Raw genomic sequence first — 6,163 nt, 5'->3', positions numbered from 1 at the left:
GGAGAGAACGAATCCCGATCCTCACTTATCCCTTTTTTTTTAATACTCTTCGGCATATATATATATATATATATATATATATATATATATATATATATATATATATATATATATATATATCTCGTTCCATATTTGTTCACGAAATACTTGCAGAACAGTTGGTTAGCTGCGTTTTGACCGAGTCAAGGGTCGCTGGTTCGAACCTTGGCTTGGATATTGTTTGTCAAAACTTCCTTCGTTTAGTAAAAATACCAAACGACCTCCAAAAATTGCATAAAAATACTCTAAAAATTTCTAAAAATCTTTAGAATTTTTCTATAGCATTTCTAAATATTTTTAAGAACTTTTAGAACTCCTAATGAGGAAAATTGGGTCGTTACAATCCCCCGTACCTTATAAAAAGTTCGTCCTTGAACTTAGAATAATTCTGGATATCTTTGTCTCATACTGCCCTCACGTTCCTAAGTAACTTCTTCGTGCTTCTGGTTCTAAATGACTTTCACTAATGGTACTCTTTGTTCCTTAGTCTCTTAACTTCTTGGTCCTCTATTATTCATATCTGATCGTACCCATTAGTGGTCCTTGGAAGGCTTGATATCTTCTCTATTCTTTCTAAACATACTTATATATATGAATATAAGAGAACAAAATTTCTATCTTACTAAAGCGCATATAAGCAATAACTCCATACTGCAAATAATAAAGAAAGCATAAAAGGAAAACTTAAATACTTTCTTACTTGAAGACGGCAAAGATGGTGCTGATGTGTGATGCTGGAGAATGGAGACTGCTCTGATACCAACTGTAACGACCACCCTTCTTACTACTACTACTCTCTAAGAGTGACCGTTACTTAGCTACTAACTCTACTTAACCGGTATGATTAAAAACCACATGTAAACCCTACCGAAAAATTTCGGCAGAATCTCCCCTCTACCGGTGACCTTAAACTGATATACAAACACAATATATCTCAGCCACAGGCGGCTGGAACGTCTATCAAGCAACTCATGCAGTAAATAATCCAAAACAAAAGGAAACTATACCAGAAATCATCACACAAGATTACAATTCATCTATTATGTCCTAATAACATCAAAATAACATATACCATCCCAAATACTAAAATGCGGAAACTTAATAATGAATTACAACTTCTTACTTTCAAATTTTCTTATCATCCTAAATAAATAATTAATCTAAACAAATTCTTAACTAAGTCCCAGGACTTCCATAGTCCTGGCATCACATCCTTCGAGCACCTCCTTATCGCCTTCCTTTCTATATCTTTTCCTTTTCTGTATCTGCAGTAAGAGGAAATGCAATCTATAAGCAAAATGCTTAGTAAGCGCTATCTAACTCACAAAATCTCGATATGCATGTGAATATACTGAAAACTAAAATTGAATGCTCAAAAGGAAATCTACTCATGCTCATCTACTAGTAAAAGAAATAAACATACTGAAATGCTGAACATGTAAAGCTACTCATGCTCTTCTAATAACAAAGAATAGTAAACTAATCTAAATTACATGCTAGCATAAAAGAAAACTAAACTTGCTGATTTTAAAACAAAGTGAAATTTAATTCATTTGTTCTAAACTTATTCTTTTATTCCACTTGCTTACAACTTATACTTTACTTACTTTTATACTTATGTGAAAACTCATTTTACTTGTTCAAAAACTTATACTTATAATACTTCAAAATAATAATCAACTTTCTTCTTCGGCCCGGCAACTGTACTTGCTATGCGCGCATCCCTAACTAGATCCGAGATAGCTGGTCCCGAATCTAGTAGGGTTTACTAGGTTATCTAAACATAGGGACGACTATGGAAGTCCAACCCAAGGACAACTGAGAGTCCTGCATACTAGGTTATCTAAACCTAGGGACGACTATGGGAGTCCAACCCAAGGACAACTGAGAGTCCAGTACAGTGCCACTGATAAAAGTAAAATATAATGCCTCGGCATTTTAATAAGCACCTTGTGTGCCAAAATCCCTAAAGTCTTGACTTTGGGATCTATTAAAGGTCTTGGCCTTTTTCTTTCTTTTCTTTATCTTTCTTTACTTGTTAATACCTCTAAAACAATGTCTCATACAAATTCTAATTTTGAAATGCTTAGATAAACTGAAATTTACACTTGAACATACTAAGAGTGAATACTTAAACAAATATTTTTGCAGACTATAACTAACAAAAATCTGCATGCTACATAACAAAAATCTGCTCTATTACTCATTGAAAGATCTGCACTATTACAAACTAATTTCTGCTATCTAAAGTTTATACATGAATAAAATGATATGCTAGAACCTACAAGGAACCAAAGCATAATGTATGCAGAAGAATTTCTTAAACTACTCATTAATTCCAGGTCATCCTAATCTTGTACAAGAAGGAAATCCGGAAGTAAAACAACAAGGAACGCTTGCTACTCTTACATCTCAAACCACCCTAATGCTGTACAAAAACCGAAGCAAGGAAAACAAAGGCATTAAAATCCGGATTGCAACAAGCTCCAAGAGGGGCTGTTCTATGCTCCAAAAGAGTTGTTCGTGGTTGCAGAAAATGCTAATAAAATTGGGATGCTAATTAAGGTAACAAGGAAATTTAAGCTTGATATGCTAACTTCAAGGTTGTTCTTTTCATTGCAGTAGGGAGAAAAATAGCCACAGGGAACTAACAAACTGCATGTCAAGGAACTAATAACAAAAAGGTCTAATTAAGCCCTTACCCAAAATTCCAAAATCAACAACAGAACGACAAACTGCATGCTAGAAGGATCAGAAGCTGTTCCTGTTTAGAACTCATGGAAATCCAAGGTTAAAATACTAATCTTAAAGCCAATCATGCTCATGGAGTTAACAAGTAAAAACTAAGCTACAAATTACACCATGTATGGCTGTTCGTACCCAGCATTAGCACAGAAAACCATGACTGAATTTAGCTAACTTGTTGAAAGAAAACTAAATTAGTTAACCTGCTGAATTTGTAACAAAAGGAATAAAACTTGCGGGATTAAAACAAAAGGAATCAAGCTTACTACATTGTAACCTAATAAATCAAGCTTGCTGAGAACCAGCAACTCATCTTATATGAAACTGATTCATGACTTGAACCTATACAGGGCAATCTATAAACCAGTAATTCATCTTCTTTATCCAGAATGCTAGAACTATGTTACAACTTGGAAAAACTCAACTAAACCGAATTCATATGCCTAACCTCTGAACTCACGGCAAAAATTTCAAAAGAAATGAATTGTTGTGCTAAACAAAACTTCACAGTATAATTCGAAAACAGGAATAAGCAAGGTTCAGAATCTAATCCAATCGAAAAAAAACCCTTTCCCTCTTCCTTAACAACTCACGACAGTGAGCCCTTGGTGTTGACCATATTACATGTCACGTGGTGCATTAAATTAATTAAAATTGGAACATTTCAATACTTTAGATAAGAGATGTAGTATGGAGTCCCAAGTCATATTTTTCCAAAGATTAACTAGTAAATGTGAGCAAATTCTAGAAGTAGTTCCAATCGAATTTGTGTGCATGTCAATGAATCAATTTCTTCAACCACAATTACAGTAGTAATTAAACTCAACTTAACTACTTTTATAAACCAAATTAGCATTCAATCCTCTATTGCAATCTAATCCAACAATTACACTCTAAAGCTCATTCACGAAAATATTGAATAGAGGTAAACAAACAATTCCTCCAATTAAGCATTCATAAATTTCATTTGATCACAGCAACAAAAGGAAATCCTATACAGATATCAAAATCTAGCTAACTAAATCATCAAAACTAAACAAACTAATGTGAATTAAAGCTTCTAATTCAAAACATAAACTAGTTAGCAAATTAATCAGTAGTTAAACAAGATTCAGATTGCACTGATTCAAACAAATCAGAATTGCAAATTAAATTTTAGAAACGTAATTGCAGAGGACATGAAGTAAAGAAGAAATATCAAGAAAAAAAAGACTACAGACAAGGAAATGAATCAGATCTAAGGATCTGAGCCGGATGAGGAACAATTCAAAGTAAAACAAAGAAATCTAAACCCTAAAGCATTCCACAAACCAAAACCTTGCCGCAAGCCTTCTTCATCCTGCTATCAACAGAATTGCCTCAGAGAACGCCCTTGTAGCAATCAGCAACAGATCTCGAACTTCCAACTAATCTAACCGATCATTCATAGCCTCAGAGAACGCCCATACAGCTCACAATCGACTGGAGTTTATAATGCACAAGGAAACAGCGCTGTGTTCTGGAAATTACGACACCAATCAATTGATCAGATCGATTCTGGAGTTGCTGATGGAATGAGGAAACAGGAGTGTCGTCGGAGCCTCAGAGAACGCCCTTCTAGCTCCGGGGATGATGGAAATCGCGGATCGGAGAACGCCCCTGCATCCGGATTGCGGAAATGGAAAGAACATCAACTGCACGGACTGGAGAACGCCCCTGCCGCTTCTGTGACCTCGGACAATGATCGCCGTCAGCTCATAGATTGTCGCCGGTGAAGAATGCTAACTTCTGGATCGGGAATGAAGAATGGGAAGCTCGGCGACGCGGAGAAGAAGAAGAATGCACTGTAGCTCAAAATCGCGAAAACGCCGAGTCCACCGCACTGTAGCTTCTCACGAAGCTTTTAAATCATCTTCAATCTGATCGAACGGCTCAGAATCATCGGATCTTGATCAATGGTGGAAAATAGCATAAAATCCGATCCAACAGTACTGATCTTCCTCTATGGACCAGATCTACTTCTCATTAGGTTGGATGAGCCGGATCTTCAATGGATGGCTCAGATCTACTTGATCTTCAATGGACGGTCCAGAATGCTCCGAGGCTTGATCGACTTGATTAGCCCTTGATTTGAGCTCAAATGCAGCCTGATCTGATCGGGTCCATGACCCTTTTGATGTCTACAAAATAAGAATCAAATATTAGCACCAAATACCATGAAAATTAACTAATTTGCAATTAGGTCCAAAATCAAATGCAATATTGAGATATGATGCTAACGTGAGATTAAACTATGAATAAACCAATAAAAACATGCATTATGATTCAAAATAATATAGCCAAAATCATGGTTATCAGCAATAAACCCCAATCTTCACAGAAAATTTGAAACAAAAGGAACAAGGACCCGAAACTATCCTACTGCAGGTGAGTAGCGTCTTACCGGAATCCCTCGACTTACAACCGGAGGAGAAAGCCTCTAGGGTTCGGAGAACTTGAGATTTCAACCCTTCCTCGCGCCCACGAGCTCTCTTCGACGAGGAGACCTCGAATCTGTGAAGAACCCACAGTGAGAAGCGCTCGCCAGCCGCCGGAGACGAAGCCCTAGCTTCGTTTTCGCCCGAGAAGGAATCGTCGTCGAGAGAGGAGAAGGAGAGAAGGGTTTCGGGAGAGAACAAATCCCGATCCTCACTTATCCCTTTTTTTTAATACTCTTCGACATCTATCATAACATATATATATATATCTCGTTCCATATTTGTTCACGAAAACTTGCAGAACAGTTGGTTAGCTGCGTTTTGACCGGGTCAAGGGTCGCTGGTTCGAACCTTGGCTTGGACATTTTTTGTCAAAACTTCCTTTGTTTAATAAAAATACCAAACAACCTCCAAAAATTGCATAAAAATACTCTAAAAATTTCTAAAAATCTTTAGAATTTTTCTATAGCATTTCTAAATATTTTTAAGAACTTTTAGAACTCCTAATGAGGAAAATTGGGTCGTTACAAGGGGGTGAATAACTCTTCGTGATCTTGTGCTCTTCGTTGCTTTGTTTCTTCGACGATGTGCAGCGGAAAATACAAGAAACAACAACTACAATGCTAACACAAGATATTTACTTGCTATCCACCTCAAGAAGAGGTGACTAATCAAAGGATCCACACACTCATGCACCCTCCGCTATGAAATCACTCATTTATGGTAACTACCGAAGGCAGAGAAGCCTTACAACACTCTCAATACAAGAAGAAAGCAAGGGAAGACAAATACAAGAAATATCTTACAAGATATGCAATGAAAACCCTTACCCTAGCTTCTTGTTCTTGCTGTAGATCCGCCTCTTGACTTGGAAATGCCTCCAAGAACCTTCAAGATCTGGTGGTGAGAGCTCTGTAGAGAAG

This window comes from Zingiber officinale, chromosome 3A, assembly GCF_018446385.1.
Source record: "Zingiber officinale cultivar Zhangliang chromosome 3A, Zo_v1.1, whole genome shotgun sequence".
Lineage (NCBI taxonomy): Eukaryota > Viridiplantae > Streptophyta > Magnoliopsida > Zingiberales > Zingiberaceae > Zingiber > Zingiber officinale.
This window is presented reverse-complemented; position numbering follows the sequence as displayed.